Genomic DNA, 13840 nt, shown 5'->3' with positions numbered 1-13840 from the left:
AGCAAGATATAAGGAAGAATTAACACTGCCTCAAATTTTGCAGGGCAAAATAACAGTGAATTGGCTTAAATAATCACTAGCCTTAACTGGAAATGTGTGGATCAGACTGACACATTTAACACCTTCTGGAGGCAGGCATTTTTTTCCAGGCACTGGGATACAGCAGTCAGCACAATTTACAAGCACTCCTGGCCTCAAGGAACTTACCCTTGAGTGGCAGACAATATGTAATAAATGACCAAATCAACAGATTAACATATTATAGAAGAGTGGGCTTGTATGGATTTTTAAATAGGCAGGTCTGACTGAACAAATACCTAGAGGTGAGGGAGTGAACTAGGCAAGGAGCCAGGGAAGAGTCAGCAACTAACAAAATAATTCCTTGGTATCTCCAAATAATTTCATTCTGTGATCTTTTTGAAGTTGGCGGTAATTGCAACACATCTCTTCTGGTGACCCAGTCCTATTTCCTTGGGCTAGCATTTGGTGTTCTACTTCCTGACTCTATCCTACCCAATCAAGAAAACTTCACCAATAACACAGTGATAACAAACTGCCTACTAGGTCAATTTGTTTATACTGGCTGTTTACACTCCCTGCATGGGAGAAAAGGGCTGTATTTTAAAACAACAAAACCAAAGCACTTTAGAACATGTTTGTACAAAGCTTAAGAAGACAATCATCTTGTTCTCAAAGCAATCATTGGTGTAGAAACTGAGACTTGTGATTTAAATCAAAGATGCTGAAGAATGATTATGAATCATGCAATTAAGCTACCAAGCAGGATGTTGCTGAGAAAAGAAAAAAAAACAAAAAACCATGCACAGCACCATAAAACTGTCAAAAATAAAAATAGTACTGTTATCAAAACCAGAAGTAGTATCATCCTTTGGTTTTATAATTTGTTGCTCAGCAGAGTTGAAGCTCTGACATTTATTGGTTCTGAGTCTTTGGGCCTCATTCTTATCTGTAAAGGGCAACCTGTCTGATTTTTCCGATTCCTTTCAATTCCATAATTCTAAGTAGCAAGCTATGGTTTCTATGATGCTTAGTTAATTTATGTATTTGGGTACTCTGGTTTACCTCATTTTGTAATAATAGTAAAAATAGGCACCCACCCAAAATAGCACAATTTATAAGTTATGTATAAAGTAATATGAACTTCTTTTAAACAAACCTACCAGAGCTTGGTGCTTAAAATGAGGCTATACTCTAAAGGGGCTGCCTTTTTTTCATCCCTCTTTTAGAACAGTCTGCAAGATTCTGAGATTTCTGTATCATTGGATACAATTTGGAACAAGGGAGATGATCCCATCTTTAGTATGAGACAAAAGTCACCAGATTTTTTCTTGTGCGACTCAGTCTTTGAAAACTGGTCCAAATGAATCCCCAAGCATTTCTGGCAACATTTCTGTAGAAATTGGTGGTGACGACTTTGAAGATTAATGCCCATCTGAATGTATAAAGTAGCAAAAAAGAAAGAGGAAGAGGAAGAGGAAGAAGGAGGAGGAGGAGGAAGAAGAGGAAGAAGAGGAAGAGGAGGAAGAGGAGGAAGAGAAAGAAAAAGTGGAGGAGGAGGAGGAGAAGAAGAAGAAGAAAGAAGAAAGAAGAAAGAAGAGAAGAAGCAGCCAGCCAACGTTATTACGTTATTGTGGACTACGCCTCAGGCACTAAGTATTAACTCATTTAACTTTCGTAACAATCCTATAAGGGTGAAACTATTATCATTCCCATTTTTCATATGCAGAAACAAAGGCATAGAGAGATTAAGCAAATTACTCACGTTTCCACAATTAATAAAACAGATTCAAACCCAGGCACTCCAGCTTCAAAGCCTGCCCGCTTTATCTCCACGATACACCTCCTATGTAAACCCTGGTGTCCTTGTTAAATAACACTCTTTCCGCAAACCGAATACCAGTGAGTCAAAATAAAGCCGCACCACAAGTTCACTACCGAGTTTCTTCTCCAGTCCTGAACCACAGACTAGAACTATATTTTAAAGAATATAAAATCTCTGCAGTCCCTGAGGTCTCTCCACATTTGGGGAGAGGGTGTGTGGAGCAACGCAAATGTTTTCTGTCGGGAACTAACGCCGTGAACGAGTGCCGCAAAGCCAGAGCTGGTGTCTCCCTCCCACCCGGAGTTCACACCAGGAGCCGCCCGCCGCCCGGGACCCGCGCGCTCCTCCTCGGCGCGTAAGCGGCACCGCGGTTGGTCCAGCCACCCACACCTACATCGGGCGTGCCCGCAGGGTCCCTCCAACTCGCCCGCGCGCCGCCAGGACCCCTCCTCACACTTACCTTCGGGGACCCGAGCCCGGCGCGTGGCGAGCGGGAAGTAGCGCCACAGCTGCGCCACACGCCACCCGGCTCCGCGCCCCGCCTCCTGCCCCCAGTGGCGCCCGCCGCGCTCCCCTCCCGGGCGGACCTCTGGGCCCCCGCTCCCCACCGCAGGCGGCCCCCGCCAATCACCGGCGCCGTCTGGGCCGCCGGCCGCCCGCTGGGCGGGGCTTCTGTTACTCAGCTCCGCCCCTGGCGCTCTAGGGGGCAGTGGACCCTAGACAAGCTGCGGGCAGAATGCCGCATGGAAGGGAGGGCCCGTGGGAACCTAACCCAGAGAGAGGAAGAGCAGGACGCAGGCGAAGGGAACCTGGAAAAGGAGACAGCCATGGGGGTAAGATGAAGAAGGAGCCTTGGGAAGGCGAAGAGAAGTCCCTGTCCCCAGGTTCCCGCTAAGGTGTAGGGTGAGACATCTTAAAACAACAAAGTTCACTTTTCAGGGACTGGCTGAGCTCATTCTCCTGGAGCAGGGTAGGAGTCACACTCGAATTCAGGGTTCCATGCATAAGAAGTCATGGGAATGGGATTAAGGGGGGCAAAAAAAGAGAAGCAATTCCTCTACCACACATCCCCGTTCTTCATTTTCAAAACAATGGAAAGGACTCCCAGTAAGAATCATCACTCCGGCCTTAAATTAATGTTAACCATTCCCTCTCCCCTCAAACAGATCAGGCTCTTTTTCAAGAGAGCAGACCCATTACGCCCGGGCCAAGTCTGGCATTCATGCCCACAACGTACTATATTTCGAGGTTTGTGACTGCATGCATGGCTAAACGGGAAAAATCAGACCCCTCAGAAGGAAGTATTTTAACTATTAATGTATATAATTTTTGAAGGTGAAAAACGATTTCAGGAATCAAGTCAATAACATTGAATTATGGTAGGGAAACATGGGTCACTTTGCCAACAGGATGGATACACAGTAACCTTTACTACAAGAATTTCTGAAAATAGTGCCAAGAGGCCAGCCTGGTTGTGTGACGTAAGATTTCCTTATCTGCAGAATGAAAAAATTAGGCCAGGTGACCGCATGACCTCTAAATGCCCTTCCACACTCCATTTCATCCTGCCAGGCTCAACAATTAAAGCAAGAGGACTGCAGAGAAAGCACTGTCCAGTTAGGAGCCACACAAGAGAAATTGGGAAGTTTTAGAAAAAGCATCAGGGATCTCTGGCATCACTTTCGTTCAAGCTCTCCTTTCTGACTTTTCTATAATAACATTCTTGTCCTAGCTCAAAACCTTTGACTCTTCTTCCCTCTCAATCCTCATGTTTAGTCACCAGGTCCTTGGCTTTCTCCATTACAGAATCTCTTCAATGACCCTTGTCATTTTCACTGCCGTCTCTTTATGAAGTCCAAATTCAAAGAACTCAGGATCTTGGATCTGACCCTCACATACTTTTTCCATCTCATCTATAACTACTCTCTGTGTACACATCTTTCTGACAGACTGTCTCCTCACTGTACAGTATCCACAACGTACAGCCAACATTCCTGCCACTGAACACCCACGGCTTCCCAGCTCAGAATCCTCTTCTTAGTCCTAGCTGTCTGGACTGTAATAGCTCAGCTCAGGGACCTCTCTATGCAATAAAATGCTATAATATTTAGGATCTGTACCACTCAACTGGGCACTTAACAGGGTGACCTGGTTTTTTTCTGTTATTTATAATATTTATCTCCAAAACTAAACTGTAAGCTACTTATTGGATATCCCAGGCCCCAGCCAATCAAGGAAGAAAAAACTACTTTCAACATCTCAAAAAGCCTAAAATCAATTATATATTCATCTATAATTAGGCTACCTATAATGGCAATATTTTCTGTTTTTGTCTGAAATTATGACATTGAAGTTAACACCAGTTACTGCATGCTAACCAAAGCTTTGATGAACAGTTATATGTGACTGATTCAAAAAAAAGGGAAGATTAACTAGTATTAAATAAAATTTCTTTTGAAGATTAAATCTTAGACATTTATGGAGGTGCATAAAAAAATGTAGCCCTACCCATTCTTTGCCACCCATTGCTCAAACAAGTGATATACTCGTAGTAAATACTGAAAAATATATTCCTCGATCTATGATTATTTTCAGCTTTTCTTAAACTCTGTCCCTTGCTATAATTAAAACACTGGCCTTTTCTTTTTCATGCAAATAAGATTGTAGTAATTTTCCCCTTTGAATTTCAAATAAATTCTCAAGAATAAGATAAACAAGAATCACACAGCACTCCTTAGAGTTGAACTAGAAAGGCTTTTAGTGTTCCAGAAATAAACCTTCGGACCACAGAAAACTGCCTATGTTAGGGGGCCCTACAAACTATTAACATCTTTAGAGAGTAAATTTTCCTTAACTGCAACCTTACCCAGATTACACAAGTAGAAGCAGAACCAAGTTTGCAGAATGACTACCAAGTAAGAGTGAAAAGTGATTTGCAATCTATCAATGGCCCCTTGTGTTTTGAAAATGTCCCTGGCATGTTGAAGGAAGGCCCCAGAGCTCTGAAGTCTGGCCCAAACAATCTATAAATCACTACTCACAGCAAACCTTTATAATATACTGGAGATTTAAGAAATATTAAATAGACTAAACAAGTCACACTTCATTTTACGGAATGGTTGTACCAAAGGGTATTGGTTATACACTCTTAGAACTTTTCTTCTCCTCCAAATGTTACATGACTTTTTTTTTTTTTTTTGAGGTGACTATTAAGAGTAGAGCCTTGGGGGAACTTCTGAATCCACCCAAGGTAGAGTAACAAGGACCATATTTACCTTCCCACCTAAATCAACAACAACAAGAAAAAAGAGACAGGCAAAATATATAAAACAATGGTTTTAAAGATACTGATTATCAGGCAATGAAGGAGAATGATCCCTCAGAGATGGGAAATAAGCAAGGTGTACCCAAGCTTATCACCTTCAGAGAACTTATAGGCCATGGCATAGGAAAGGGGGATTGCAGGAGACCCAGCAGAGTCCCTGAGTTGAACAGCTGAAGCTGTGAGTCTGAGAGAACAAGATGGCTAGAGTTCATAGGACAGAGGAGACAAGATAACATCACAGAGAATCCCAGAGATCTGCAGAGGGTCCTCCTCAAGAATTCAACAGTGCTGATCAATGCATGCATGTGAGAAAATGACCCTAGGTCCAGGAAAGAACAAACCATCTGAAAGCATTAGAAGAAGTATTAGGCCCTCACGGAGAGCCAGGAATAGTGATTATTCACACCAGGTCAGCTGGAAAACCTCCCAATTCAATGAGGCAGAGTACACAGAAAGGTTTTGCCTTAGTAGTGGAGATTAATTAGCTCCAGACTAAATACTATTTTGGTGCTGCCAAAAGAATACAAGTTCCACAAGGATCGAACTATTTTTAAGTAATTTAACTGCATCTCAAATTAAAATATCAAGCATATTTATAAGAATACAAAAATATTCAGCACCCAACAAAATTCACAGCATTTGCCATTCAGTCAAATATTACAAGGCATGCAAAGAAGCAGAAAAATATGACAGTTAATGAGAAAAATCAATCACTGAAACTAACCCACAACCGACATGGATGTTAGAATTAGCAGACAAGGATATTAAAACAGTTATTATAGTGATAATATACTAAAAAATTAAGCAGACAAAGAAGGTATTAAAATTTCCTAAATCTAATGTCTAGAGGTGAAAACAACAATCTCTAACGTGAAAAGTACACTGGATGGAATTCACAAAAGAGTAGACATTGTAGAAGGAAAGAATAGTGAACTTGAAGACATACAACAGAACTATAGAGAGAAAAAAGAATTAGAAAGAAAGCCAATGAGCTATGTGGCACACCTTAAAGTAGCCTAATATACTTGTCATTGGAGTCTCTGAAGGAGAGAGTAAAGGTGGGATTGGGAAAGGAGATCAGAAAAGATATTTGAAGAAATATGACTGATCTTTTTCAAATTTTGAAGAAAATTATAAACCCACAGATGTGACAAGCTCAATTAACCCAACCACTAGAAACATGAAGAAAACTTCACTAAGACAGTTCATAATGAAATTACTAAAAAAACAATGATAAAGCAAATAGTAATAGCAGCCAGAGGAAAAAAAGTCATGTTATGTATGGAGGAAACAATGCAAGAAAAAGACAGTTGCCTTCTTTGAAGTACTGAATGAAAAACTGTAAACTCAGAATTCTATACCCAGCAAAAATACCTTTCAAACCAGAGGCAATATAAAGATTTTTTTCATATATACAAAAGCTGAAAGAATTCAGAACCAGCAGACTTACACCATGAACAATATTAAAGGAAGTACATCGGACAGAAGAAAAATATTTCCAGATTTCTGGACACATAGGTGTATACTAGGAATAAGGAACATTGGAAATAGTAACAACAAAGGTAAATATATGCTGTTAATTTTTTATAATTTAAATCTCTTTAAAAGATAGCAACTGTTTAAACAACAACAGTAAAAATTTATTGTGGGTTTTATTTATAAATAAAGTGTGTGATGAAAATAGCATGAAGGCTGGGATGAGAGATATAGACATATACTATTATAAGGTATATGTAAGTGTTAAACATCCTATAAGTGATGTGGTATAATTCAATTGAAGATAGACTGTTTTAGATAAAGATAGACTAAATTAAAGATGTATGTTTATACTCTAAAACAACCATTAACATAAGGGGGAAAGGAGTATAACTAATAAGCCAACAAAGGAGAAAAAATGGAATCATAATGCTCAATCCAAAATAAGGCAGATAAAGAGGAAAAAAGGATACAAAGAGCAGATAAGACAAATAGAAAATAAAAGCAAGATGATAGACATAATTCATCAACAATAACAATTAAATGTAATGCTCAAAACACTCCAATTAAAATTTGTCATAATGAATAAATAAAATACCCAGCTATATGTTGCCTACAAAAAAACTACACTTCAAATATGAAGACACAAATAAGTTAAGAGAATGAAAAAAGGTATAACATGTTAACACTAGTCAAAAGAAAAGCTGGAGTAGCTGTATTAATACCATAAAAGTATATTTCAGAACAAATACTGTTACTAGGGAAAGAGAAGGTCATTTCATAATTATGAAGAGGCCAATTCATCTGGAAGACACACAAAAAAATGTATGCACCTAATAACAGCTTCAAAATACATGAGAAAAAACTCAAACAATTTCAAGGAAAAATAGACACATCCACAGTTATAGTCAGAGCTTTCAAAAACCTCTCGCAATAACAGCACAAGTAAAGAGAAAATCAGCAAGGATATTGTCTTAGTCAATTCAGGCTGTTGCAACAAAATACCATAGCTTATAAACAACAGAAATTTAATTCTCAGTTCTGGATACTGGAGATCAGGGTGCCAGCATGGTTGAGTGAGAGCTCTCTTCTTGGTTCATACCCAGCATCTCCTCTCTGTGTCCTCCCATGGTAGGACTAAGGAGTTTTGTGGTATCTCTTTTATAGCAGTACTAATCCCATTCATGAGGGCCCCACCCTCATGACCTAATCACCTAAGTGAAAGTAGTTAGACATGAGAGGTCACATCCTGAATGAATCCACTTATATGAAATATTAAAAATAGTTGGATCCACAGAAACAGAAAGCAGATTGGTAATTGCCAAGGGGCTGGGGGCGGCGGGGGAGGGATGAGGGAATGAGGAATAACTGCTTAATGAATGCAGGGTTTAATTTGGGGGTGATAAAATTTTTGAAACTAGATAGAAGTTGTACCACGTTATAAATGTACTAAATGCCACTGAATTGTTCATTTTAAAATGGTTAATTTTGTTATGTGAATTTGACCTTACTTGAAAAAAAAAAACCTTAAATATTCCATTGATAACAGATGAGATCTAATCGCTTAGCCTCTTAGAGCCTCCATATTCTTTCTGACCATCGTATAACCCTACTTCCCCTTCATACACCCCATGCTCCAAGCAAAACAAACTCTTTCTTTACACGCAACACAGAGCCTCCTTTCTCAACATATGCAAGTCCTGCTCATCATTCAAGGCATTATTCAAGTACAAGCTCCTTCAAGAATTTGTTCTCTTTTAGTAGGGAACAACCTCTTTCCTGTATGCTCTTAAGAACATTTTATCTGCACCTCTTGCTTTCTACCTTAGAGCTATTTATTTATATATCTTCTATTAGCCAATAAGCATCGGCAAGATCCATATATGATTCCTTCTACTGTTCCCAAGATCCTGGGAATACACTTACACAGATCAGACACCTAAATATTTGTTGAAGGAAAAAGATTAATATAAAATGAATTTCTGCATATGAATCCCCTCGGCTTTATTATAAAATTAGAAATGTGTTTTTCTGGGAATATACTTGACTCTAGCATGTCTAAAATTCTTTGAAAACTACAGATAGGTAATACAGGTAATATCACCATTTCCTGATGAAATAGTGATAAAAATATTCTGAATACTAATATAAAATGACTAGAACTATTTATATCCTTGATAATAATTGCTAATGTTCTTAACAGTACAAGTCATAATAATAATAGCTGAGAGCTATATAACACTTATGTGCCAAACTCTCCAAGCACTTTATATATACATATTGATCCTCACAATAAGCCTATGAACTATATACAATTATCATCCTCACTGTACACGTGAAGAAACATGGTTCAATGTCACTGAGCTAGTAACTGGTGAGCTTGAGATTACAACCCGGGTACTTTGGAATTCCAGAGTCCATCCTCTTAACCGCTATACTATGTCACCTCTCTATAATAATAGTTTAATTCTGTGTAATAAAATGGCATTGAGAGGTTAATGAGTTTCCAAGAAAACATTTGCTAACATTCTGGAGCAGGTTAATATGAAACTTCCACTGTTTTCTCAGACTTTATGCCTGGAGTTTTGAGATGGCTGATAACTTTTAGAAAGAAACTTGATTTCATTGTACTGAAGAAATGATATTGACTAAAATACAAAGTTGAAGCTAGAATACAACATAGTGCATAATTAAAGATAAAAAGAGGAAACTATAATAAAGAAACACAACAAAAGATTAAGTACAGCAATGGGACTGTACACTTACTGAAATATAAAAGAACCTGAAAACTACATGAAGAAAGACTTCTGATAATATAATTTTTAAATGTGATTTTCTGTAGCTCAAATTCCAATATAATTCTTATATAAAACAGTGCTTATTTATCTTTTGCTTAAATGCATGTTGGTTTACATAAATATTAATGTTATTGTGAAGGGACCTAACTCTATAAAAGAGAATTAGCACCCTATGATATTACATTAAAGTCTCACACAGGGGTAGGCCAAAGAAAATAAAATTTGATAAGCAACAATTAGCGGTCATTCATCTTAGAGAGGAAATAAAATCTTTGAACTTGACATCCAATTGAATCTTTTTTTCAACTCACAAAAGTCAGTTCTTTTCTATTAATTTCGTATGCAGAAAATCATCTTATCAATGATGCGCTGAATAATTTTATTTGACAGTGGGATTTGGAATAGGCCTTTGAGTTTAAATTTGTATAAAATGAATTACATGATACGTTTGATAACTTTTAATCCATGGTAATTACCCACATTTCCTTTAAAATGCTGCCTAATTCAGATACTATTAGTGGAGACAGAGCTTACAAGGACAGTTTTATGTATTCTTTTGTGTGCTTAGGAGGGAAATAATTTTCTACTGCATTTTCATGATTCAATAGACTATGAAGTTTTTTGTTGTTTCTCCAGTTTAGGTCCCAGAGCTCAGCACTAACAACTTCATTCATAAGAATGTATTTTCTAAGCTTTTATTGTAGGTTCACCTTTTACCTAATTAAAACGCTCTCAGGCTCTCGTCCTTTATGATTTTTCTCTATTCATACCAAATTTATGCCACAGGAACTTATATCTTTTAGTAACAGAATAACAGGAACATAAAAAAATGATACAACATCCAAAGTCACTTACAGAGAATGAGGGAAAAATGGAAAAAGAGAAAGATGACTATTCCTAATACTAAATCCTTGATCTGATACCATGATTTATAAATTACTAATTATTGATTTAGCTACTGCCTCCATCAACTGAAGACTAACCTTTCTTCTGGCAAAGAGTATAATAAAAATTCAACTTAATTTAACAAGTATTGATTACCTAATATGTACACTGCTCTCTACTGAGCCCTATGTACAGTACATTAAGTGTATAAAATTTTTTAAAAACTTTTAATCCTACTATCTATTGTTTATAGGACAAGAAATAAAGGTTATTAAGTACAGAAATTATAGAATGACTAATAGAGTAGCTAAAAATGGTGACCAGTGAGGGAAATAGGGTAATGCGAAGTGAGCTCAAGTCTCATGTATTATAATTGTATGTTCAAAGATGATGTACAAAGTTGACAAAAATCAAGAAATAAAGGTAGGTTTATTATTTAGAGATATAAAGGAAAATATAATAGGAACTAAGAGCAAAAAAGATTAAAAATAGCTCCTTCTCAAACATCAATTAGAGACCTAACTAAACTGATTAGAGGGAATATTTCAAGTGACTTCGAAACAAAGTATATTCCTGTGGGATAAGCCCTAAGGACAAAAAAAAAAAAAAAAAACATAAAAAAATCTTAAACTCTATTAAAGTAATCATATTGTTGGTAATAGTATTATTATTCTGAAACCCATTCGTGTTGTGGGATAAAGAAAATGAGTAATTACCCTGTGTTTTTAATAGCCAAGAATTTTGATGTGGGAAAAAAGATTCAGATGAGATTAGGTTTAAAAAAAAAAAAACTACTGTATTGAATTTCACTTGGAATTAACATTATAGATATATTTTGTATTTTACCTTTAAAATATATGTATGTATGTATTACCCAGCTCTGGCACAAATAGACCTAAAATCAATGACCATCAAAGTGGCATGAGTCCCAACAGCATCTAGACAGTGGTCTCTAAATACACCCCACTAAAATGAACCAGGGTTCCTTGTAGAACTGGTTGATTGGAGATCTGGGAAAGGAAATGTATAAGATGAGCCTGGAATGTCTTAACTTCCTTATTTCTGATATGATATCAATGACTACTAGAGTCATGTCAAAGGCTTCAGAAGCCAACTCGAAGGGTTAACCAAAAATGGGAAAATTGAGCATAAAAAAGTCATTGAACAATGACTATGGTGAACTAAAACATACTGAATGTTAAATCTAGGAGTCTACAAAGGTACTAAAAAATATAAAACAAACTTCATAAATTACCTTTGAGTGATGCTAAGGAGCTGAATCATTTGGGTTTTGTTTTTTTTTTTTGAAAAGTAAATACAGGATAAGAATCAAGTCTTTATCCTGTCTTTCCAATATAAGGTAACCAAATAGTTGACAAGGGGAAGTTTCTCTTTACAGAAGGATTCCAGCTAATGAATAAAGAATAGAATTAGATTACCACCATTCTGTAACCCTTAATGAATTAATGCATCTGGGCAACGATCATCAATGGCTGCTAACCTTATAAAAGAAGAGCTAACCAGATATTTTATGCCTCCTAATGGAAGACATACCATCACTTACTTATGAAGCACTCTTGCCAAAAAATATGAACCCAAATCACATCAAGTTTCTAATTTCCAATTTATAAGAAATACAGGGGCCAGAGGTATGTGATAAATGACATTTCAGGGATGCAATCAATGAAATTTAGTGAGAAATTTTACAGGAAAAAAATGACCTTGTTTCTTCATTATCTAAATTATAAGGGAAAAAAGAAAGGCAGGAAATATAAACTAAAAGACTTAGAGAGACATATTAACTACCAATTGCGATATATGGCTATTACTTGGATCTTTCTTGGACTTGAGAAACTGAAAAAATTATGTGGCAACTGGGGAAATTTAAACATGACTGGCTATTTAATGACATTAAGAAATCATTGTGGGGTTTTTTTTGGTATGATGATGTTATTGTGCTATGTTTTTTAAGAGTCAATATTTTAGAGATATACTGAAATATTTATGGATAAAATGACCTGATGTCTCAGATTTGCTTCAAAATTGTGTGTGTGGATGGGGGGAGCGGGTGATAAGCTGAATAAGATTTAGCAATAAGAAGAAGATAAGTGTTGAAACTGGGCAATACATTTACGAAGGCTCATTATACTATTAAGACTATTCTTTATGTTTGAAATTTTCTATAATATATATTTTTTTCTTAAAACAGTATTTGATTCAGAGGAATGGTGAATTGAAGACTGTTGCTTTTCATTATAACCCTTCCTGTACTACCCGTTTTTTAATATTATATGCATATATTTTATTTCTAAGGAAACAGTCCTATTAATAAGAAATACATATGTTATAGACAGAGAGAACAAACTGCTGGTTGCCAGAGAGGAGGAGGGTGAGCAGATGGGTGAAAAAGGTGAAGGGGATTAAGAGATACAAACAATAAAATAAATAAGTCACAGGGATGTACTGTATAGCATAAGGAATATAGTCGATAATATTGTAATAACTTTCTACAATGACAAATGGCTAGTAGAATAATCATGAGGCATATAAATGTCGAATTACTATGTTGTACACCTGAAACTAATGTAATATTGTATGTTAACTATACTTTAATAAAAATATATACATATGTTAAAAATGCAATCAGTCTGTGATGATTTAGTTTTAAACTGAATGATATATACCAGGAGTTTTCAAAGTAGAGTCCATGAACCCCTGGAAGGCCCCGAATTCTTTCAGGGGGTCTGTGAGGTCAAAGCATTTTCGCAATAACATGAAGATGTTATTTGCCTTCTTCACTGTGGCAGTGTTTGCACTGCGGGTGCAGAAGCAGTGGTGTCTAGGACGGCTGGCGCCCTGCCACGAGTCACAGTGGTGGCACTGCTGTGCCACGCGTCACGGTACTCTCTGCCATCACTTGCAGTTTGAAAAGAGGAACAAAGCCAGGTTCACTTAAGGATGTCCTTGATAAAGCGCTAAAAATTATTAACTTTTAAAAATCTTGACCCTGGAGTACATTTCTTTTTAATATGCTGTGTGACACACTCGAAGTATGCATAGAGCACTTGCGCTGCATGCACACCAAAGACGAACGATCGTCCAGGGAGAGCCCTTCCTTGTGCGACTGTGACTGTTCACATTAAAAGCTGAACTAGCTGCTTTTCTGTGGAACACCATTTTTACTCACAAGGACAACTGACAAACGACAATATTTGCCAGACTTGGGTATTTGGCAGACATTTTCTTGAAAACGGACAAAGTAAGCCAGTCACATCAAGGAAAACAACTCAGTGTATTTGTTGGCAATGATAACACACGAGCTCGCAAGAGAAATTTAGAGTTTTGAAAAAATTGTTTCTGCTTGACTGCTTCCCTCCACTGGAAGATTTTTCTGATGTGCTCAGTTGGTGATATTAACAAATGTGATTTTTTTAAAATGTTGTTAAATTAAATGTGTCAACATTTGGAATTTCTGCATAAATCAGTGAGCCAATACTTTCCAAATGACTAATG

The 13840-nt window shown here is 37.0% G+C and overlaps 1 protein-coding gene across 6 annotated transcripts in view; it reads right to left on the bottom strand.

The window, feature by feature from the left end:
• The window catches only part of SGK3 (serum/glucocorticoid regulated kinase family member 3), a 106930-nt gene that overhangs the window by 54690 nt on the left and 38400 nt on the right, over window positions 1-13840 (bottom strand). For 2 of the 6 annotated variants that reach the window (XM_039841793.1, XM_039841799.1), the window contains exon 1: window positions 2304-2449. The exons of the other annotated variants lie outside the window; for them this stretch is intronic. The gene's annotated coding sequence lies outside the window, so the exon portion shown is untranslated. Of the gene's footprint in view, window positions 1-2303; window positions 2450-13840 lie in introns of those variants that run through there. 6 annotated transcript variants of the gene reach the window in all.

The sequence above is a fragment of the Pteropus medius genome, unplaced genomic scaffold (genome assembly GCF_902729225.1).
Source record: "Pteropus medius unplaced genomic scaffold, Ma_sr-lr_union100, whole genome shotgun sequence".
In the NCBI taxonomy this organism is placed as follows: domain Eukaryota; kingdom Metazoa; phylum Chordata; class Mammalia; order Chiroptera; family Pteropodidae; genus Pteropus; species Pteropus medius.
The sequence above is the reverse complement of the archived record's forward strand: the minus strand, read 5'-3'. Positions and strand labels throughout refer to the sequence as shown.